The sequence below is a fragment of the Myotis daubentonii genome, chromosome 2 (genome assembly GCF_963259705.1).
Source record: "Myotis daubentonii chromosome 2, mMyoDau2.1, whole genome shotgun sequence".
NCBI classification, from domain to species: domain Eukaryota; kingdom Metazoa; phylum Chordata; class Mammalia; order Chiroptera; family Vespertilionidae; genus Myotis; species Myotis daubentonii.
The window spans coordinates 121051047-121076095 of NC_081841.1; the positions used below are offsets into that span (position 1 = coordinate 121051047).

At 45.0% G+C, this 25049-nt stretch overlaps 1 protein-coding gene across 3 annotated transcripts in view; it reads right to left on the reverse strand.

Annotated features, from left to right (window-relative positions):
* NBEA (neurobeachin) overlaps positions 1 to 25049 on the reverse strand; it is a 990744-nt gene that overhangs the window by 824609 nt on the left and 141086 nt on the right. The gene's annotated exons all lie outside the window — the stretch shown is intronic.

Below are 25049 nucleotides of genomic sequence, written 5' to 3' on the forward strand. Positions count from 1 at the left end.
GGTTGTGGGAGGCAGCGAGTACAGGCCTATGCTGCCAACTCAGTTTCCTGGATTATATACTTTAAATAAGTGAAATGAATATATGTAAATTATATCTCAATAAAGTTTTCAAATCAACAAAAGAAAGCTGCTTTCTTCTTGCTATTCCCCCTCTCTTCTTAAAAGTTCAAAAAGCTGCAAGGTATGACTAAGCAAGGTTGGTGCCAACAGTAAGAGCAGAGGGGAAGAATTGCAGTGGTCAGCTAGGTGGAAGAACCCTGAACTTAGTGAGAAGCATATTCATTCAGAAAAGAAACATGATGTCAAAGCCCTAGATAGGTGAGGATGATATCCACCCAAGGGGGCAAGCCAAGCATGAAAGAAAGTGAATGAGCAGATTTACCAGAGCATTGTTGGAAAGGGGAGATAGAGCCCAAGCAGAAAGTGTCTACATAGGAAAGCTTGTTAGCCTGGGGTGTTAAAGATAAGCAGGAAGGGTAATCACACTGGAATGGAGGAAAGCAATAAGGGAAGGGAAAGCTTGCTGCAGAATGAGCATGAGAAGGTTTAGGAAGACATCCCTAGGAGACCTACCTAGTTCAGGATGTCAGAAATCTAAGAAAATGCTGAGGTAGCTACCTGAAAGGACAATAATAGGAGGGGTGATTTGTAGCCTAGTGTTAGTTTCTGTGTATGTGCAAGGTAAGAAGGGTGTTCAGGTGTTCACATAGAAGGGCTTTCCTGTGTGGGGGTCAGAGCTCACCCAAGTTGATGTGAACAAAAAGGGACCACATGCTTACCTGACTAGCTCAGGGAAGGACTGTGGGGTGGCCCTGGAAACTCAGAGACCTAAAATAACCACAAAGGATGATTAGAAATGAAAAACTTCTTAACCAGAAAGCAGTTTATGGTGGGTCGTCATGTCCTAGGCTGGTATCTTCCCTGACAAAGGCCAATCATTACCTTAACTCAGCCTGACCATTGTCTTTTTGCATCTTTGATATCATATCGTTGGAATATCAAGGTAATTTTCTATTTTTCAGACCCCTCAAAGCACAGGCACAACTCTGTGGAGAACCCAAATCCACAAGTCCCTCCATTGTTATTGAGTTAATTGCTGACTGTTAACTATCCTATACCCACTAACTAAAAGGAATATGTGTCTATCATTTTACTTTTTATCCAATCTCAGGTGTCTTTGCCTTGCTTTCTCCCACCTCCCTAATCTATCACCAGTAGATTTCATGTGATACACACACTTATATTCCCTCTTTTGATTATAATGTATAAAACAAGATGAAAATTGCCATTCTCATTCTCCGGAGCATTCTCAATCCACTGATATTCTGCTTCCCAGCATTTGCTGACAGTATGGCTCAAATAAACTCACAAAATTCTTCACAGATTTGAATATTTCGTACATTAATAATGAGAAGGGCATCTGCCTGAGAGTGCAGCCCAGTATAGGAAGCTAGAAGTAGAATGGGGTTTGAAAAGCATAAACTTAGCATGTTACTCAATATGTTGGAGCCTGAGCAAGATGAGAAGGGCATACTCAGGAAAGCTGCCTGTCACAGGCTGTTGCAGCCTGAGGAAGATGAGGACTACACTGACACAGAATGACAGCCAGGCAAGGGCTGGCAGAACACGAACAGTATAGGGGGCACATCTGCCTAGTGGGGCTACCTAGCCTGGGGTGACACAGAGTTCCAGGGAGGGGGCACAGGGGCAAAGAATCTAAACTAGAGGACTGGTCAGAAGCAGGTAAAGAAGACAAGAAAGCTCAAGTGGAATGGGTGGAAGACAGGAGGGAGGGAAATCAGCTTGACAGCCTGACCCAATGTGGGGAATTGGGGCCTAAAAGAATTAAGAGATGGTATTTGTGAGGAGGTGGGAGGTGGCCAGCAAAGTACACCACAACCTGCTTGAGGTAAAGACAGTATCCTTATGGAAAATGAAGAGAAACCCCACTGGTGTGGCTCAGTGGTTGAGTATCAACCCATGAACCAAGAGGTCACCAGTTCAATTCCCGGTCATGGGACATGCCTGGGTTGAAGGCTTGATCCCCCATAGAGGGTATGTGTGAGGCAGCTGATTGATGATATTTCTCATCAATTTTTCTATATCTCATCCCTCTCCCTTCCTCTCTCTAAAAAATCAATAAAAATATTTTTTTAAAAAGAAAATTAAGAAAAAGACTTAGAAACTACTCTATGTCATCATTTAATCTCAAATGGTTCAGGAAAAAAATTGCTTACTGCTGTGCATTGTCACTTTTCTGTTTATTTGTTAATCCTCACCGAAGAATATTTTTCCACTGATTTTTTTCTAGAGAGTGGAAGGGAGGAGAAGAGAGAGAGAAAAGTTGATGTGAGAGAGACACATGTATTGGTTGCCTCCCGCATGTGTCCCGACCAGGGCCAGGAATTGAACCTGCAACAGGCCCTTGACCAGAATCAAACCCGGAGACCCTTCAGTCTGTGGGCTGATGCCTCTAACCACTGGGAAAAACCAGCTAGGGCTTTTCGTCAGTTTTCTGTAAGTTTCAATTTATTTTTAAATTTAAAAAATTAGAGAAATTAAAGAGATAAAGATTCAAGAGAAAGTGACATATTAAAGAATAGAGGCCCGGTGCACAAAAATTTGTGCACTCGGGGGAAGGGGGGGGTCCCTCAGCCCGGCCTGTGCCCTCTCGCAGTCTGGGACCCCTCGGGAGATAACAACCTGCTGGTTTAGGCCTGCTCCCGGGTGGCAGAGGGCAGGCCCAATCCCTAGGTGCAGCCTCTGGTCGGGCTCAGAGCAGGGCCAATTGGGGAGTTGGGGCGCCTTCCCCTGTCATGCACAGAGCAGGGCAGATCGGGAGGTTGCGATGCCACCCTCAGTCATGCTCAGGGTAGGGCTGATTGGGGGGTTGGGGCACTGCCCCCTGTCACACTCAAGGCAGGGTCGATGGGGAGGTTGCGGTGCCACCCCCTGTCACGCACAGAGCAGGGCCCATCAGGGGGGTTGGGGCTCCATACCCTGTCATGCACAGAGCAGGGCCAATCAGGGGGTTGGGGCTCCATACCCTGTCATGCACAGAGCAGGGCCCATCAGGGGGGTTGGGGCTCCATACCCTGTCATGCTATATAGAATAGAGGCCTGGTGCACGGGTGGGGGCTGGCTGGTTTGCCCTGAAGGGTGTCCTGGATCAGGGTGGGGGTCCCGTTTGGGTGCCTGGCCAGCCTGGGTGAGGGGCTGATGGCTGTTTGCAGCTGGTCACACCCCCTTAAGGGTGGGGGTCCCGAATGGGGTGCCTGGCCATTCTGGGTGAGGGGCTGAGGGCCATTTTCAGGCTGGCCAGCGACTGAAGCGCCCAGCCTCTACTTTTTTGCTTTTCTTTTTTTATTCTGGGATTTATTTACCTTCTATAATTGAAACTCTGTTGCCTTCACTGGCGCTCCCAGCTCTGAGGCCGCAGCTGGCTGAAAGCAGGTATCAGGGGTTTGTTTAGCTTCTATAATTGAAACTTTGTTGCTTTTGGAGCTGTTGCTTTCAGAGCTCAGAGCTGGGCTGCAGCAGGCGGGGAACCTTGGCTTCCTCCATCACTGGAGCAAGCAAACCTCCTGCTCGCTTCAGTTGTGTGGCTGCCAGCTGCCATCTTTGTCGGCAGACAGTTAATTTGCATATCTTGCTGATTAGCCAATGGGAAGCATAGCGGAGGTACGGTTAATTACCCTTTTTGTCTTTTATTAGATAGGATGTCCTTCCCTTCGTGCATATCTGTGTCCTAATTCCTTCTTCTTATAAGAACACCATTCATACTGGATGAAGACACACTCTAATGACCTCACTTAACTTCAATTACCTCTTTAAAGACCCTATCTCCAAATATAGTCACATTCTGTGCTAATGGGAGTTAGGTCTTCAGCGTCTCAATTTAGAGAGAGAAAAATTCAGCCCATAACATACCTCAACTATAAAAATAGCAAGGATAATGGAGAGAGCATATGTAAAACAAATTTACTTTTTTCAATAATTATATCAGTAGGGTAGTATTTAGTACTGTTGTTTTGAGACTACTGTATGTGTAATTATAGGCTTTTCTAGTTCTATCATTCTATGTACTTGACAACTAGTGTGTTCAATGTGAAAGAAAATACAGACTTAATTTAAAGGAGGTCAAGTTAAAACACAACAAGTCCTAAATTTCCCACTAATAGTGATGAGGGATTCTTGGAATAATGGCTAATTCCAGGACTAAAACAACAAAATTGTTCAGGGTGAATCTGAAATACTACCATGAGAAATAGGAAGTCATCAAAGACTACAGGGTCATGTCAAAAGGACTTAGGAGCAACTAGAAGAGGCATCCATTGCCCAAATGCGGGGCAATTTTAATTTTATGAAGGATCGTAACTGCTCCAGCTCAAATACATTTAAGCCCATCCATTTATAATGATATTTTTAAAACAGTAATTGGAGATCTTTGAATAATGAGGAAATAGCGTTAGATTATACTATTTCCTCTCAGAGGCCATGAGGAAGCAAGCATCAGAAGTCTGAGTTGGTGAAGAAAAAATTTGTTAGCATATACAGAATGCACATTAACTGGATAAACCCTGTAGGATTTAGCCATTGTAATTTAAAACCAACAGGTAAAAATTATCTGTATATGGGTAATAAAATAAGTCTTGCTGAAGGCATTGCATTGGGGAAGGGGGGGAATTTAGACTCTGGAAAAATAAGTTTCCTCACCATTCCCTGAAATTCTAGTATTCTAGATGTAGAATAACTCTAAAGTAATATGTCTGATATTTTAGGCAAATATACCTAAACAAATATGATCAAATGAGTGGTGATTTAGCAAAAGATTCACCTTAGAACTACTTATACATATTTTCTATCACGCAAAGCATTCCTTATATCTAGGATATTTTTTAACTTTTCATAATTGTTAAGCATTTCTTAAAGACCTTTATTAACAGGTATATGCAATTCAATGACTTTTTTGAAAAAATTAACTTGTAAACTTTATTAAAAATAAAGTTCTTAAAAATCTCAACTTGACCAGATATAAAACAATTTTAAAACCTTTAAAGGTGTATTGAGAAAATGCAGGCTTTTAAAAAATATAACATCTATAGGCTAGAGCAGTGGTCAGCAAACTACGGCTCGGCAAACCGTGGCTCGCGAGCCACATGCGGCTCTTTGCCCCCTTGTGGCTCTTCCACAAAATACCGGCTCTTCCACAAAATACCGACTTCTGCGCATGGGCCACGAAGTTTCAATCACACTGTATGTGCACACCCGCACATGGTATTTTGTGGAAGAGCCACACTCAAGGGGCCAAAGAGCCGCATGTGGCTTGCGAGCCGCGGTTTGCCGACCACGGGGCTAGAGGAATAATGCAGATAATTCTAGTTATCTGGTCAAGGGGCAAAAAGCAAGCCTTTGAGGGCTTCAGCTCCAATCTTTTGTTTATTTCTCATTGCTGGAACTTCAAATTCATTTCCTCTACTTGAATGACTGAACCAGATAGTGATAGAGATGAAAAACTGGCATTTACTCTACCCAGCCCTCAGTAGAGGAAAATTCTCAGTTGGTGGACTGACTGCTTTGTTTCTTTGCCATCTTGTGGTTTAGGGTTTTCTAAACATCTGCATCAGTAATTAAAGTTGCAGGGGTACCAATTTTGAGGTGGCTGTTAACCTGGGGTCTCAGCTCCTTGATTTTCCTCATCTAGACTGTCTTTGGCAAGGGAAGCCCATACTGTCTTTCTGGTCTACTTTAATCTCCTGTACCCTGGTTGTCAGCATCCTCTATGACTTCTACCTGAACAGAAGACTTTAAAGACTGTGGTCAATATCCAAAGATACAGTTTCTGCATGTAGTGAGAGGCACCATGGCCTGCAGTAGGGCCAGTACTGTTGCATCTGGCATTCTCCAATCCCTCATTCTTATCCCCTTTCTCTCCATTCTGGTAATTCTGCTGGTAATTGTGTGGAAAACCCGTGGGGCGTAGATAATGTCTATTAGGGTTACAGTCTGCTGCATATATACTGTCTTGTACTTAAACTCCACTGGGGCCCGTACCATTTGCTATTTCTGCACCATTTCTCATTCAAAACCAAACTCCACAATCTCTCCACACTGTTAAGAAGAACTTAACAGTTTAGAAGATGTTAGGGAACTTCCTGGAGTTATCCTTTTCTATGGCAGCCTATTGAACAAAAATATATCTTTCTTGGTGTCATTCCTATTGATGAAACTATATGCATTTCTTACACGGAGCCATTATCTTCCTTGCAATGACTTTGTTGTCCCTGTCAGGTGCTACCAATATGAGGCCACCTGGGCCATTACTCCCTGGACCGCTGCCATAGTGTCGGGCTGGGTCTCAGCCTGGGTGCTTATGGTTACTGTGATGGTGACTGGGGCCAGCTGGGGTAGCGCTCCACTCGCACTACTTATCAAACTCTAAATATTTTAAATTATATTTTTGACGACAACTGTCATCCTCAAGAGATGGGTTTAATTTTTGGATAAAGAAAATTATTTACAGCCATGGTAGATATATTAATAAGTGTCTTAAAACCATCTTTCATAAAAAATATAGTATAGCTGTAATGAAAACTGCATTAACCCTTCAAGCAATTCCAAAATAAAAATTGCAACTAATTGAAATATGATAACATTTGAATATGCATTTACCTTCTAAAATATACTGGCTAAAAATATAAATAATTTAAAATATGTTAGTTTAAAAATAAAGCTTCCCTATTTCACAAAAATTTACATAGGTACATAAGTACACGTACACATACTACTCAGAGGTATTTTTGTATAAAAATTTTATTTATGGGAGAAACCAAGATGGCGGCATAGGGAAACACCTGAAATTGCTGCCTCGCATAACCACTTCAAAAATACAACTGAAAGACAAAACAGACATCATCCAGAACCACAGGAAAGCTGGCTGAGTAGAAATTCTACAACTAGAAGGAAAGAGAAAAGCACACTGAGACTCAGAGGAGGTGCGGAAGTAAAGTGCAGAGGTACGGAGGCGCACGTGGAAAGGGCTGGCAACTAAGGACATGGTTGTCTTTTTCAATCGGGAGGGAGTCTCAAGCTCCCGACTGCTCTGACCTCCAGTTCCGAGTGAGTCTCTGGGGACCCAGACTCATTTGGGGAGAAACTGGACTGTCTGCCATTGGTCAGAACTCGAGGGTGGCTTTCTCAGAGGTGCTTGCAGCAATTACCGGGACACTGAGATGCGGGGCCTCTTAGGGTAGGACTGAGGAGCAGCCATAGCTGTTTATTCCGCCCTTTTGATTCAATGAGACCCCGTCCCACCCAAGCTGTGCGCAGAGGCTTTTACATAGGAAAGGCTTGGCCCTTTGCAATCTGAAAATTACCTAACAAACTGCAGCTGAGTCAGAGACACCCAGAACTTCCAAAAGAAGGCACAAGGCCCAACAGCAGCTTGCATTGCTTCACAGTTGGGCTTCAATCTGGGCACCTCCAAACCTCAAACAAAGAACAGAAATCTGCAGATCTCTCCACAGCTCCTGCTGCATAGCCTCAGGCAGAAGCTAAATTAGCACCTCCTTAGAGATCCAAGAGCCAGTGTACCCAGTGGTCAGAGTGTGATCATCCAGATTACAACTCCTCAGATTCATAAGGGACACTCAGGGGGCAGACTTAGCGAGCACCAAAGCCCCAATGAAGCAAGTCTTGCTCCATAACGGTGTCTCCAGCACAGAAGTTCTCCCACTGCAGACACAGCTGATTCTCACAGCCATTGGCCTGGAGGTCAATTCCTCCCAGTGATACCTAAAACAATCAAGGCTTACCTACAACAAGACTGTGCACAAAGCCCACAAAGGGGTGCATCAAGGGTGTCCACCTCAGCTAATTGGGGAGGCTGAGCCACTGGGCCCTATAGGACACCTAGCACAGAAAGCCACTCTATCAACACAGAGAAGCATAAAAAATGTGGAGACAAAGAGGTCACAAATGACAGAAATGGAGGAAAGTAAACTACTGCATATAGAGTTCAAAACCACACTTGTAAGGTTTTTCAAGAATTTTCTAGAAACCGCCGATAAATTTAGTGAGACGCTCGATAAATCTAGTGAGACCCTTGAGGATATGAAAAAGGACCAACTAGAAAATAAGCATACACTAACTGAAATAAAGAATATTTTACAGAGATCCAACAGCAGACTAGAGGATCGCAAGAATCAAGTCAAAGATTTGAAATACGAAGAAGCAAAAAACACCCAACCAGAAAAACAAAAAGAAAAAAGAATCCAAAAATATGAAGATAGTGTAAGGCAGCCGTGGGCAAACTACGGCCCGTGGGAAGGATCCGGCCCATTTGAAATGAATAAAACTAAAAAAAAAAAAAAAAAAAGATCGTACCCTTTTATGTAATGATGTTTACTTTGAATTTATATTAGTTCACACAAACACTCCATCCATGCTTTTGTTCCGGCCCTCCGGTCCAGTTTAAGAACCCATTGTGGCCCTCGAGTCAAAAAGTTTGCCCACCCCTGCTCTATTCTAATCACAATGACACACAATCACAGTGTTCTTTAATCTACCAAGTGAAATTCTACTAATGGAATTTACTCTTACTCTCTTATTTGCCCTGAAAGCTCTTTCCCAGATATCTATGCAACTGACTTCACCTTCACCTCTATGTCTTTAGTGAAACCTGCTCTAATCACTCAATTTAAAACTGCAGCTCTGCCCTGGCCAGTGTGGCTCAGTTGGTTGGAGCATCACCCCCTGCACTGAAGGGTTGCAGGTCCTATTCACTGTCATGGCACATACCCAGGTTGCGGGTTCCCAGTTAGTTTCCAGTCAAGGTGCTTAAAGGAGGCAACCATAGATGTGTTTCTCTTACTTATTGATGGTTCTCTCTCTCTCTCCCTTCCTCTCTCTTTAAAATCAATGAAAACATATCCTTGGGTGAGGATTTAAAAAAAAACAAAAACTGCAGTTCACCACATCCCCTCTCTTTTTACCTGTTTTGTTTTACCCATAGCACTTGAAACCATCTCACACACTATATATTTTTCTTTTGAATTATACTTTACTAGAGGCCGGGTGCACGAAATTCATACACAGGTAGGGTCCCTAGGCCTGGCCATTGATCAGGGCCGATCGGGGCCTTTCGGCGGTCAGCCAAGGCCTTCCTTCCCTGGCTGCTGGCTGCTGTCCGGAGCCTTCCTTTGTTCCGCGCTGCCCCCTGGTGGTCAACGAATGTCATAGCGAGAGATTGAAATCCCAGTAGAACTCTCAAGGGGACATTTTGCATATTAGCCTTTTATATATATAGACTAGAGGCCTGGTTCACAAAATTAGTGCATGGGTACGGTCCCTAGGGCTGGCTGGCGATTGAAGTGCAAGCGTCTGGAATGGAAGGGCAGATCCCAGCTCACCTCTGGGCACTGGGCAGCACCTGGGCTCCCAGGCCCCCACGTTCCCCCTTCCACCGGAGTCATGGCACCCAAATCCCCACATGCAGATGCGGTGAGCACGGCTGGACGCCGTGGGCTGGGGTGCAGCGTGGGCCTCTGGGCTGCCCAGCATTGCTGCACGGAAGCCGAGGAGGCAGTTGTTCTCTCCCAGCCAGCCTCGCAGACTGGCTCCTGCATGAACCCACGGGGAACCTGACTGGCCCCTACGGTCCTGGCAGCCATGGCCTGGCTCACCTGCAAGAGGCCCCACATGTGCGGGGCGAGCTCCTTGTGGGCAGCTGGCACCTGAGAGCGGGGGCTTCCCCGGCATGCAAGCCCTGGTATCCTGGGGGAGGGTAGCAGGGGGAGTGAGGGGGAGTGAGAGCGAGCTCGGCGGACACCCCTCATTCTCACCGCACCTCCATCCCTGTCACCCCTGCCCCCTGGTAACCAGCAAGAGGTCACAGTGTGTTGCTGATGCTCTTCATGTTCCACGCTGCCCCCTGGTGGTCAGCGCATGTCATAGCAAGCAGTCAAACCCCCAGTCTCTAGGTCAAATTCTGGTTAAATGACAGCCCGAGGGGACAATTTGCATATTAGGCTTTTATTATATAGGACTAGTAGCCCAGTGCACAAAAATTTGTGCACTCAGGGGTGAGGGTGAGGGGTGGGGCCAGACCCCTCAGCCCGACCTGCACCCTCTGTCATGTTCCTGGACCCCAGCCACTCCTGGCCTAGGCACAGGCCTACAGGCTTGGGGTGGCCTGGCTCCTGAGGCCCCATTTTATCAAGAGAACAAAGTCGGCGTTAGTTATAGCCCTCACCGAGCCCAGTACAGTGCATCTGTGCATACAACTGCCTCGTTCATGTGCCTGCTTCCCCTACTGAATTACTAACATCTTGAGGACATAGCTCTGTCTTATCCTGCTTCAACTTCAATGCCTGGCCTGGTGCCAGGGACCTGAGAGAGTTTGCTGAGTGAGTGAATGAATGAGCGAGTGAATGAGTGAATGAATGAGCAAGTAAGTGAATGAGCAAGCAGCTACCTGTCGGGATAGTTCGCACTCCACTCTGGGCTGCCTGACACAAACCCTGGGCAGTTCCCGCCCTGCTCCCAGTGGTCCCACTCCCCTCTCCCAGCTGAATAGTATGCACAGGGCAAAGGCAGCCCTGGTGTGCGTGTTGGCAGATTGGTATTTTAGCACCTGCCAACCCGGGATCCCCACGGGAAGGCTGTTTGTGGGCATGGCCAGTGGCAGATCCGTGCATTAGCACCTGCCAACCCGGGATCCCCACGGGAAGGTCGTTGGTGGGCACAGCCGGTGTCTGATTGGTGCATTAGCACCTGCCAACCCGGGATCCGCACGGGAAGGCCATTTGTGGGCACAGCCGGTGTCTGATTGGTGCATTAGCACCTGCCAACCCAGGATCCCCACGGGAAGGCTGTTTGTGGGCAGGGCCGGTGTCTGATCGATTCATTAGCACCTGCCAAACAGGGATTCTCGCGGTAGGGCCGTTTGTGGGCGTGGCCATTGGCAGATAGGTGCATTAGCACCTACCAACCTGGGATCCCCATGGCAGGGCCGTTTGTGGGCATGGCGAGTGGCTGACCCGTGCATTAGCACCTGCCAACTCGGGAACCCGCGGGAGGGCCGTTTGTGGGCGCAGCTGGTGTCTGATTGGTTCATTAGCACCTGCCAACCCGGGATCCCGCGGGAGGACTGTTTGTGGGCTAAGCCGGTGGCTGATCAGTGCATTATGACCTGCCAGCCACGCATCCCTGTGATAGGGCCATTTGTGGGCATGTCCAGTGGCAGATCGTTGTAGTTCCGCCGGCCAGCCCTGGGTCGGGTCCCATACGGGTTGCCTGCCGCCCTGGTCACAGATAGCAGGCCCGGATGGCAGGGGGTCAGGCGGGATGGTGCTGTCCCGCCCTGCCTGTAGTATGCAAATTAGCCGCCATCTTTGTTGTCAGTTAACCGCCATCTTGGTTGGCAGTTAATTTGCATATAACCCTGATTAGCCAATGGGAAGCGTGTCAGAGGACTGGTTAATTACCATGGTTGTCTATTATTAGATAGGATTGTCTGTACCCTCCTATGATAATGTACATCTTCCTTTTCCCCAATAAAGGCAGGGATTTTTGTCACTGTTATATTCCTAGCACCTGGAAGACCTAGAACAGGGGTAGGCAACCCCTGGTACGTGTATCAAACATGGCATGCCAGTAACTTAGGCTGACATGTAAAACCCTCTCTTATAATCTTCCATTTACAATTTTTTTCTTAATATCGACTTTTTTACTTTTCAGATAAATTCAGTGTAGGTGCATCTTAGATAAATAAATAATTTTACATATCAAGGTATCTTAAAGACCATAGACATGGATTGACGAGAGAGGGGAAGAGCAATTTCTATGCCTCTGCCTAAACTCTCCCTGCCTTCCTAGATCCGACCAGTATTTTGGTTTCATCCACATACGCTTGTGAATCTTTGTTCTCAGTGATGAATTTTGTTAAGTCTCGTAATAGGAGTAGCCTGACGGATGAAAGTAGTAGCTCGTGCATCTCTCTGAAGGTCACAAAATATAAACCTGATGTAAAATCTCTGGCATCAGTGATGCAGCAGCAAAAGTCCCACTGATAATATCAAACGGAGTCATAAAGTTTTCTGTCGGACTATCAGTGTACATGTATACATTAAAAAATAAATGTATTTTTCATCACCATATACTGTGTTTTTGTCGCTTGAATGAATTTTATTATTTCTTCAAGGTTCTTCACATATATACACCTTAAGAGATATAAAGGAGGCGTAACAAGTTCTCAAAAACTTACGGTTGGCACACAGAAGAATTGTGAGTCAGAGATTTTGCTGGTTTTGGCACGCACTCACAAAAAGGTTGCCCACCCCTGACCTAGAATAACAACATCTTATATAATAAAAGAGAAACATGGTAATTAGCGTACGACCACTACCCTTCCCATTGGCTAATCAGCAAGATATGCAAATTAACTGCCAGTGAAGATGGCAGCCGGCAGCCAGGCAGCTGACGCGAACAGGGAGGCTTGCTTGCTTCAGGGAAGGAGGAAGCCAAGCTTCCCCGCCTGCCTTGCCGGCCTCACAGCAGCACTCTAAGAAACATTGTAACAAATATAGAAGCTAAACAAAACCCAGGGCTTCAGCAAGGAGAAACACAAAATTGTTTCAAATACAGAGGGTAAACAAAGGCCAGAAACCTGTTTTAAGCAGCAGAGTACTCATAGCTGGAGCCGAGCCTCAGAGCTGAAGCTGGCCCAGAATAAAAAAAAATTGAAAAAAGGAGCGGTTGGGAGCTTCAGTCCCCCACCAGCCTGAAAACGGACCTCAGCCCCTCACCCAGGCTGGCCAGGCACCAAAGCGGGACCCTCACCCTGAAGGGGGTGTGACCAGATGCAAACAGCAATCATCCCCTCATCCACGCTGGCCAGGCACCCCATTGGGGACCCCCACCCTGATCCAGGACACCCTTCAAGGCAAACCAGCCAGCCCCCACCCATGCACCAGGCTTCTATCCTATATAGTAAAAGGGTAATATGTCTCCCAGGACCGGATCAGCAGAGCAGCAAGGCCTCCTGGCACTGGGATCAGCGTGACAGGGGGCAGCGCCCAAACCCCCTGATTGCACTGCGGCTGTGTGTGTGACAGGGGGTGGGGCCACAACCTCCTTATCCGCCCAGCTCTGTTCATGACAGGGGGGAGCTCCTCAACCCCCTGATCAGCTCTGCTCTGTGCGTGACAGGGGGGAGCTCCCCAACCCCTGGTAACCCTGCAGCTCTGTGTGTGACAGGGTGTGGTGCCCCATCGGCCCTGGCCTGAGTGTGACAGTGGTGGCGCCCCAAACCCATGATCAGCCCTGCTCTGTGGGTGATAGAGGGCGGCGCCCCAACCCCCTGATCTGCCCTGCTCTGTGTATGACAGAGGGCGGTGTGCCAACTCCCCTATCGGCCCTACTCTGTGCATGACAGGGGGTAGCTCCCCAATCCCCTGATGGGCCCTGCTCTGTGCGTGACAGGGTACGGAGCCCCAACCCCCCTGATGGGCCCTGCTCTGCGCGTGACAGGGGGCAGCGCCCCAACCTCCTTATCCGCCCTGCTCTGTGCGTGACAGGGGGTGGCGCCGCAACCTCGCCATCGACCCTGCCTTGAGTGTGACGGGGGCGGTGCCCCAACCCCCCAATCGGCCCTAACCTGAGCGTGACTGAGGGTGGCATCACAACCTCCTTATCCGCCCTGTTCTGTGCATGACAGGGGGTGGTGCCCCAACTCCCCGATCAGCCCTGCTCTGAGCCCAACCAGGGGCTGCACCTAGGGATTGGGCCTGCCCTCTGCCAACCGGGAGAAGGCTTAAGCCACCAAGTCGTTATCTCCCGAGGGGTCCCAGACTGTTAGAGGGAACAGGCCGGGCTTAGGGATCCCTCCTCACCCCCGAGTGCACAAATTTTTGTGCACCGGGCCTCTAGTTTAATAACAAATATTTACAAAAAAATGAATGGATGAGTCAGTGAAAGCTTCTTATTAATTTAGTTTATCCTGTATCCATGAGCTTGAATTAATTTACTTTGTTTTTCTTTTCTACTGAGTATATATTGACTATAAGATATCTGTGATTTGAAAAAGAAGTCTACAGAATATACGATATTTAAATTAAATAATGGACATTTACATTTCAAGGAAATATATGTGACTCTGAGTATTGGAAATCCTGCAATGTGATTTTTACTTATGGAGATTGTTTTATACATTTTTCTCTTATCAGACAGGTCTTTATAATAAACTAGAGGCACGGTGCACAAAAATTTGTGCACTCGGGGGGGAGGCGGGGACCCTCAGCCCGGCCTGTGCCCTCTCGCAGTCTGGGATCCCTTGGGAGATAACGACCTGCTGGCTTAGGCCTGCTCCCAGTGGCAGAAGGCAGGCCCAATCCCTAGGTGCAGCCCCTGGTCGCGCTCAGAGCAAAGCTGATTGGGGAGTTGGGGCGCCGCTCCCTGTCATTCACAGAGCAGGGCGGATAAGGAGGTTGTGATGCCACCCTCAGTCACATTCAGGGTAGGGCCGATTGGGGGGTTAGGGCACCGCCCCCTGTCACATTCAAGGCAGGGTCGAAGAGCAGGGCCCTTGGGGGGGGGTGTTGGGGGTTGGGGCACTGCACCCTGTCACACACAGAGCAGGGCTCATCAGGGGGGTTGGGACGCCGCACCCTGTCACACACAGAGCAGGGCCAATCAGGGGGTTGGGGCACCGCCACTCTCACACTCAGGGCAGGGCCGATTGGGAGCTTATGGCTCTACCCCGTTACACAAAGAGCAGGGCCCTTGGGGGGTGTGTGTTGGGGGTTGGGGCACCGCACCCTGTCACACACAGAGCAGGGCTCATCAGGGGGGTTGGGGCGCCGCACCCTGTCATACACAGAGCTGTAGTGCGATCAGGGGGTTTGGTCGCTGCCCTCTGTCACACTGATCCCGGTGCCGGGAGGCCTCTCAGCTCCACTGATCCCAGTGCTGGGAGGCCTCGCGGCACTGCTGATCCCAGTGCTGTGAGGCATATTACCCTTTTATTATATAGGATAGAGGCCTGGTGCATGGGTGGGGGCCGGCTGGTTTGCCCTGAAGGGTGTCCTGGATCAGGGTGGGGGTCCCCACTGGGATGCCTGGCCAGCCTGGGTGAGAGGATGATGGCTGTTTGCAGCTGGACACACACCCTTCAGGGTGGGGGTCCCCACTGGGGTGCCTGGCCAGTTTGGGTGAGGGGTTGAGGGCTGTTTTCAGGCTGGCGAGTGACTGAATCTCCCAGCCTCTACTTTTTTTTTTATTCTGGGCCAGCTTTAGCTCTGGCTCCAGCTCTGAGACCTCTGCTGCTGAAAGAAGGTATCTGGTTTGTTTGGGTTCTATAATCGAAACACTGTATCAACTCCGGCTCTGAGATCCCGGCGGGCTGAAAGCAAGTTTCTGGGGTTTTGTTTAGCTTGTATATTTGTAACAATGTTTCAAACTGCAAGCTCAGAGGCAGGCAAGGCAGGCGGGGAACGTTGGAGTCCTCTGTCACTGAAGAAAGCAAGCCTCATGTTAGCTTCAAGCTGCTTGGCTGCCGGCCGCCATCTTGGCTGGCAGTTAATTTGCATATCTCCCTGATTAGCCAATGGGAAGGGTAGCGGATGTATGCTAATTACCATGTTTCCCTTTTATTAGATAGGATAATAAGCTGATAAAAAATCCTTATGGTATCATTTCCTTAAGTGAAGGAAAGAATAGAAAGCTAAAAATTGAAGTATCTACCAATGGAGACGAATTACTTGCCACATGAGGTAATATGACAATTAAAAAATTTCCAATAACAAACTATCAAAACTTTATTAAAATCTGTGTTGCAATTTTGTCAAAAGACAACCATATATATAAGAATCCATAATATTGTAGACATTCCATAGAACCAATCAAACAAATGTAACTCATGTTAAATTTCACTATACTACACAAAGTTATAGTGAGAAAATTTGAATTTTAAAAATTACTTTCAAAAGTAACAATTTGTTTAATTGATTAGTGATACCCTCCCTTATATACTGTTAATTGAAAATAATCCAGTACAAATATTCACTGCTCAAAACCAGGCATTTCACAGAAAGAAAAGTTTGTAGCCCTCTATTGACAGGGCAAAATCACTTGAGACTATGGATGGGGGGAGGCCACAATTATTTTATTTTATTTACTTCAGAGCCCAAATATTGATATGCTATGTAGGTTAAGCTCAGATTCATATACTGTCTGACCACTGCAATTACAGAAAGCTCCATATAACTTGAGGCAACAAATAATAAATTTATTATTACACAACACTGAATAACTTAAGCTTCATTTGTGATTTAAACTATATGTCAACTAACTAATATATCCCACACGCTCTAGAAATTCCACAACAGCCCTCTACTCCCTTCACTCATAAGAAGTTACTTTGCTTCCTATTTCACAAAGAAATTGAGACTACCATGTGTGAACTATCTCAGCCTTTTTACCAGTCAAAAATCAATCTGATCAGGAGAGATTCTGAAGATGGCAACCGGCAGGAAGGCAGGGAGAGAGAGAGTATGAGAGCGCAAGGGAGTGACAGAAAAGTGTGTGGACTTGTGTGGTGTGTGTGTGTAGGAGCTAGGGGACAGTTAGATTCTGCAGATCTTCTAAGGGGCTGCTAAACTGGGAGGTCTTAGACGGAGGAGCCCCGCTCCCAGCGCAGAAACTCCTGGGCAGCCAGCATGGGAACAAAGACTACGCCATCTTGAGAAACAGAGCTGCTTGAGACTAGGATCCTGGCCTCAGCACCACCGAGTCTGGTCTCAGACGCAAACCAGGACCCTGCAGCCACTGGGGACAGAGACCTGCGACCACAGTTACAGAGACACGGACACCAAGAGTCCAAAAATCCCCGCGGCAGATCCGTAATAGAGCCCATCCCCCTCCCAGCAATCTCGCTGGCAGTGCCATAGTAACAGAGTCCCACCCCTTGCCTGGGCATCAGTGCTACTACAGGGACCTTAGCCTGGAAGTGCGCGAACACCGGGAACTTGTCCCATACTGCGCAGACTAAGGGAGCCTTGGCCTGGAAGTGTGCAAACACCAGGAACTAGTCCCTTACAGCACAGGCTAAGGGTGCCGTGGCCTGGAAGTGCACGAACACTGGGAACTTGTTCAGAGCAGCGCAGGCTAGGGGAGCCTTGGCCTGGGAGCTAACATGCAAACACTGGGAACTTGTTCCTCCCAGCACGGGCCCCAGGACCCCGATTATCCGGGCAGGAAGCACCAGTGACTTGACTGTGTTTCTTATCACCTGTGCCTGGGATCCCTGATTCCCTGTGCATTCATACTAAGAGCCAGTGACTCCAATTCTTGGTGCATGTGCACACAGGAACCCTGATTCTCAATGCAAGTCTGCACGAAGCAACAGAGACTCTGATACTGGATTCTTGTGAAACTCTGACTCCTGGCGCATGCTGGGGGCTCTGATTTTAAAAACACTCCAAGGGGGTCTCCGTTGCAGCACAGTGCAGGCATGCTGCCTGATTCTAAGTGTGCTCACGAGGCCACATTGAGCACTAGTAACACTGACTCTGAGCGAGCCTGGTTCCCACCAACCCACCACAACCACATATCTTAGTGTCAGAGCTCTTCAGTGCACTGGGGTGGTGCGAAGCTTCCACTGCACACGGCCGAGGTCCGCGCAAATTGACGTTTGAACCATCTGAAGATAATCAGAATGGGGAGACGACACAACCCCCAGAGGAAAGAAAATGAGGAGTCCCCAAGAAAGGAAATTAATGAAATTGAAGCATGCAACATGACAGAAAAAGAATTCAGAGTAATGGTTGTACAAGTCATTCACCGGATGAATGAGAAAATCAACAACTTCTGCAAGAATCAGGAAGAAATGAAAAGTGATATAGCTACAATCAAAAACACCATGGAAGGTTTCAACAGTAGACTACAAGAAGCACAGGACCTAATTTGTGAGTTAGAAGATAAGGTAGAAAAACAAGCTCAATCTGAACAGCAACTGGAGAAAAAATTTAAAAAACAGGAGGAGAGCCTAAGGGAGCTTTGGGACAACATGAAACGAGGTAACATACGCATAATAGGGCTGCAGGAAGGACAAGAAGAGCAGCAAGGATTAGAAAATATATTTGAAGAAATAATGACAGAAAACTTCCCAGATATGAGGAAGAAAAAAGTCACACAAGTACAGAGAGTCCCAAGCAAGATGAACCCCAAAAGACCCACACCAAGCCACGTCATAATAACGATGGCAATACTACACGACAAAGAGTGAATCTTAAAGGCTGCAAGAGAGACACAGAGAGTTACCTACAAAGGATCCCCCATCAGATTATCAAATGATTTCTCAACAGAAACACATCAAGCTAGAAGGGAATGGAAGGAGGTATACAAAGTGTTGCAAAGCAAAGGACTGAATCCAAGAATACTCAGCCAGCAAGACTATCAATCAAAATTGAAGAGGAAATCAGGAGCTTTGCAGACAAAAAATGGCTAAGGGAGTTTATCACTACCAAGCCAGCAATGCAAGAAATGCTAAAGGGAATGCTGTAAAAACAAGAAATAAAAAGGTAAGAAAGAAGACAGGCACAAAAATAGAAATGACTACAAGCATGTACCTGTCAATAATAACTTTAAATGGAAACGGACTAAATGCTCCAATCAAAAGACATGGAGTGGCTGAATGGATAAAAAGACATGACCCATATATACGCTGTCTACAAGAGACCCACCTAAGAACAAGGGACTCACACAGACTGAAAGTGAAGGGATGGAAAAATATCTTTCAGGCAAATGGAAATGAAAAAAAGCTGGGGTAGCAATACTTATATCGGACAAAACAGACTTCAAAGTGAAGGCCACAACAAGAGATAAGGAAGGCCACTTCATAATACTAAAGGGATCGATACAACAAGAGGATATAACCCTGATAAACATATATGCACCCAATGCAGGAGCACCCAAATACATAAAAAAACCTCATGGAAAATAACAAGGGAGAGATCAACAATAACACAATCATAGTAGGGGACTTAAACACACCACTGACATCACTAGATAAATCTTCTCAAAAAAAAAAATCAGCAAAAAAACAGGAATCCTAAATGACTCACTAGATCAAATGGACTTAATTGACATCTTCAGAACATTTCACCCCAAAACCACAGAATATATGTTCTTCTCAAGTGCACATGGGACATTTTCAAAAATAGACCACATATTGGGTCACAAGCAAAATCTCCCCAAATTCAAGATTGAAATCATATCAAGCATCTTCTCAGACCACAATGGCATATTATTAGAAATAAACTACAATAAAAACAACCCCAAATACTCAAACACTTGGAAGCTGAATAGCATGCTACTAAATAATGATTGGGTTACCAATGAGATCAAAGAAGAAACTAAAAACACCCTGGAAACTACTGACAATGGAAACACAACAATCCAAAATCTATGGGACACAATGAAAGCAGTCATAAGAGGGAAGTTTATAGCACTACAGCCTACATCAAAAAAACAAGAAAAAATGGTAGTAAATCATCTAACTCTACAACTCAAAGAATTAGAAAGAGAACAACAAAAAAAGCCCAGAGTGAGCAGAAGGAAGGAGATAATAAAGATCAGAGCAGAAATGAATGACATAGACACCAAAAAAACAATACAAAAGATCAATGAAACCAAGAGCTGGTTCATTGAAAGGATAAACAAGATTGATGAACCTCTAGCCAGACTCACCAAGAAGCAAAGAGAGAGGACTCAAATAAACAAAATCAGAAATGAAAGCGGCGAAATAACAACATACCCCACAGAAATTCAAAGAATTGTTAATAAATAATATGAACAACTCTACCCTAACAAACTAGACAACCTGGAGGAAATGGACATATTCTTAGAAAAATATAATCTTCCAAAGCTCAATCTGGAAGAATCTAAAAATCTCAATAGGCCAATAACTATCAAAGAAATTGAAGCAGTCATCAAAAAGCTCTCAGCAAACAAAAGCCCGGGGCCCAACGGCTTCACAGGGGAGTCTTACCAAACATTCAAGGAAGAAATAAAACCTATCCTCCTCATATTATTCCAAAAAATTCAAGAGAAAGGAACACTTCCAAGGTCATTCTATGAAGCCAGCATCACCCTAATACCAAAACCAGGTAAAGACAACACAATGAAAGAGTATTACAGGCCAATATCCCTCATGAACATAGATGCCAAAATACTCAACAAAATTATAGCAAATCTAATCCAGCAATACATCAGAAAGATCATACACCATGACCAAGTAGGATTTATCCCAGGGATGCAAGGATGGTACAATATCCACAAATCAATAAACATGATACATCACATAAACAAATTGAGAGATAAAAATCACATAGTCATATCAATTGATGCAGAAAAAGCATTTGAAAAAATCCAACACCCATTTTTGATAAAAACTCTCAGCAAGGTGGGAATAGAAGGATCATACCTCAACATAATAAAAGCCATATATGACAAACACATAGCCAACATCATACTCAATGGACAAAAACTGAAACCATTTCCCCTAAGAACAGGAACAAGACAGGTATGCCCACTCTTACCACTCCTGTTCAACACAGTACTCGACGTACTATCTGTTGCGATCAGAAAAGAAGAAGAAATAAAAGGCATCCAAATTGGAAAAGAAGTAAAACTGTCCTTATTTGCAGATGACATGATACTGTACTTAGAAAACCCTAAAGACTCCATCAAAAAATTATTAGACTTAATAAATGAAGTCGGATCTAGCAGGATACAAAATTAATGCCAAGAAATCTAAGGCATTTCTATACACCAATAGTAAACTTACAGAAAGGGATACTAAAAAAGCAATCCCATTTACCATCGCACCAAAAAAATTAAGATACCTAGGAATAAACTTAAGGAGGTAAAAGACTTATATGTGAAAAACTACAGGACACTGAAAAAAGAGATAGAGGAAGATATAAACAGATGGAAAAACATACCGTGTTCATGCATTGGTAGAAACAACATCATCAAAATTTCCATACTACCTAAAGCAATCTATAGATTCAATGCAATCCCCATTAAATTACCAACGGCATATTTTCACAGATCTAGAATTAATGTTTCAAAAATTCATCTGGAATTTTAAAAAGACCCCGAATAGCTGCAGCAATCCTGAGAAAGAAGAACAAAGCAGGAGGGATCTCAATACCAGATATGAAGCTGTATTACAAAGCCACTGTTCTTAAACCAGCTTGGTACTGGCACAAGAACAGACATATAGATCGATAGAATAGAAGAGAGAACCCAGAAATCGACCCAAACCTCTATGCCCCATTAATATTTGACAAAGGAGGCAAGAGCATACAATGGAGTCAAGACAGTCTCTTCAATAAACGCTGTTGGGAAAATTGGACAGATACATGCAAAAAGATGAAACTAGACCCCAACTCACACCATACACAAAAATAATCTCAAAATGGATAAAGCTTTTAAACGTAAGACGGGAAACCATAAAAATACTAGAGGAATTCACAGGCAGAGAAATCGGAAACATATGCCGAAGGAATATCTTCTCTGACACAGCTCCTAAGGCAATGGAAACTAAAGAGAAAATAAACAAATGGGACTACATCAAAATAAAAAGCTTTTGCACAGCAAAGGAAACCATCAACAAAACAACAAGAAAGCCCACTGCATGGGAGAACATATTTGCAAATGATATCACCGATAAGGGTTTAATCTTCAACATTTACAGGGAACTCATGCAACTTAACAAAAGGAAGATAAACAATCCAATCAAAAAATGGGCAACGGAACTAGATAGACACTTTTCAAAAGAGGACATACAGAAGGCTGAACAGCATATGAAAACATGCTTAAAGTCACTAATTTATACGAGAGATGCAAATCAAAATGACAATGCGGTATCGTCTCACACCTGTCAAAATGGCTATCATCAACAAACAGCAAGTGTTGGAGAGGATGTGGAGAAAAAGGAACCCTTCTGCACTGCTGGTGGGAATGCAGACTGGTGCAGACACTGTGGAGAACAGTATGGAGTTTCCTCAAAAAACTAAAAATGGAACTCCCATTTGACCCAGTGATTCCACTTCTAAGAATATATCCCAAGAAAGCCAGAAACACCAATCAGAAAGGATATATGCACCCATATGTTCATAGCAGCACAATTCACCATAGCTAAAATTTGGAAACAGCCTAAGTGTCCATCAGCAGATGATTGGATTTAAATTCTGTCGTACATCTACACAATGGAATACTATGCTGAAGTGAAAAAGAAGGAATTATTGCCATTTGCAACAGCATGGATGGAACTGGAGAGCATTATGCTAAGTGAAATAAGCCAGTCAGAGAAAGGTAAATACCACATGATCTCACTCATTTGTGGAATATAGAGAACAACATAGACTGATGAACAGGGACACATCCAAAGACAGAGAAACAGCGATCAGACTATCAATTCCCAGAGGGAAAGTAGGGGAGAGAGGAGGTAAGGGGTAGAGATCAACCAAAGGACTTGTATGCATGCATATAGGCCAAACCAATGGACAAGGACAACAGGGGGATGAGAGCATGAGTGGGGGGGGGGGCGGGGAGGTTGGGGGTTAATGGGAAATGAGGACGCATTTGTAATACCTTAACCAATAAAGAAATTTAAAACAAAGAAAAAAAATCAATTTGATCTTCATCTGTATTCTATCCACCTTCCCTTTTTCATTCTCTAAACTTCTTGAAAAAAATATTAATGTCAAAATTTTTTGCAGTAATCTTTCCGGATATTAATTATACTCTTAGTATTTAAAAATTGAGAAAATACATACAACACCCATAAATTTAAAGCCAACTTCCATTAACAACAAGGAGCCCTTGAAATAGTGGCAACTTACAAATGTAATACTTTTTCATGTAATGTCCAAAATTTAAAGGCATGTTCTTTTAAAAGTTCTCACTTTAGCCCTAACTGGTTTGGCTCAGTGGATAGAGCGTCGGCCTGCGGACTGAAGGGTCCCAGGTACCATTCCAGTCAAGGGCATGTACCTTGGCTGAGGGCACATTCCCAGTAGAGGGTGTGCAGAAGGCAGCTGATCGATGTTTCTCTCTCATCGATGTTTCCAACTTTCTATCTCTCTCCCTTCCTCTCTGTAAAAAATCAATAAAATATATATTTTTTAAAAAATAATAAAAAATAAAAGTTCTCACTTTATATAGGTACTCTGTATCTATGTTAGGATGCTAGGAAAACTGGTATCACATGAATGCTTGTGCATACAACATAGTGACTCAGGGTTAACACTCATTTTCACTGTTGGTATGGAAGAACATGATAAGAAAGAGCCATATGACAAATTACTAAGTTTGCAAAGTGTTTCAGGATAATGTTTTCTCCTTTCTAAATGAAAAAAATTACATAACTCTATATTTAGCCCCTTTTCCTTTTTGCACCTTAAAAGCACCCATCAATTTTGAAATTTCACTATGGCAATCATATTGGATTTATGGTTTGTGTATCTGTATTTACTTGATTTCCTAACTTTATGTTTCATTGGTTTGATTGGTCACTCTACTTATCATTCTGTTAGTGCTTAAAGAAAGCCACTTAAAATATGTTAGGGAACAAGGCAAAGCAGTAGGCAAGGAAGCCAGACTGCAATTATAGAAACACTAGAGGGCTGGTGCACAAAATTTGTGCACGGGGTAGTAGGAGGGTCCCTCAGCCCAGCCTGAACTCTCTCCAATCCAGGTCCCCTGGCTCCTAACCGCTCACCTGCCTGCCTGCCTGATCACCCCTAACCACTCTGCATGACTGTTTGATTCCCCTAACTGCTCTCCCCTGCCGGCCTGATTGCCCCTAACTGCTCCCTGATGGGCCCTAACCTCCTCTGCCTCGGCTCCCACCACTGTGGCTTTGTCCAGAAGGACGCCCAGAAGATGTCTGGTCTAATTAGCATATTAGCCTTTTATTAGTATAGATTCCAATGCAAAGCCAACACTTGGCACAGCTATGTCTCAAACCCAACCAAAGGACCCATGAAAAAAGAAGTAACTAACTGTACAAGCACAAATTCACTTCTACAGATAGTTAAACAAGTAAAATGTATGGAAAAAGGAAGGATAGCAAGTATCGTCACCTTGACATAAAAATCACAGCACTATCCTAATGCAATTTATGAGTACTAAAATCACTGAAAACAGCAATATATTTTCATCATAGTAAACTCAAACTGTCACTTATATGTCAACATGGAACATAAAATTGAAAACAAATACTAATGCAAAAATAAAAAGACAAAAGAAATATTTTTAATGTCTGTAGTCCTTTTTCATAACACAATCTTTACACTGATTATTTAGACATAAGGTTTAAAATAAATCACCAGCTCTTCCATACAAGACATGGACTTCTTCAGAATCATAAACACTTTCACATACACTGTATAATTCTTTTTCAGCTCCAAACATTTAGTGATGTCACTATTTCCAATGTGATTTTAATAAAACTAGTAACTCTTATTCTAGCCAGGTGTGCTGCAGGGGTTGGGAGGTGGGGAATACAGGAGAGGGAAATTGGGGAACATTTGTAATACTGTCAATAATAAGATAAAATAAACAAAATTAAATTAAAAAGCAAATCCTATATAATAAAAGCCTAACATGCAAATTGACCGAACAGCGGAACGACCGGTGAAACAACCAGTTGCTATGATGTTCACTGACCACCAGGGGGCAGACGCTCAACACAGGAGCTTCCCCCAACCCGCAGACCCCAGGCCAGCCAAGGCGGGTGCCATCGGGGCCCCCCCGATTGCCCCGCTGATTGCCCCACAGCGGGAGGAAACTGGCGGCGGTGCCGGGGTCGGGGCCGGCGAGTGGGCGGCGCCAGGCAGGCCAAGGCGGGTATCAGCAGGGGCCCCCGATTACCCCTCCAGTCATCCCACAGATCAGCCCTGATTGCCAGCCAGACCTAGGGGCCTTACCTATGCACAAATTTCATGCATTGGGCCTCTAGTTCATATATATAAATGTAA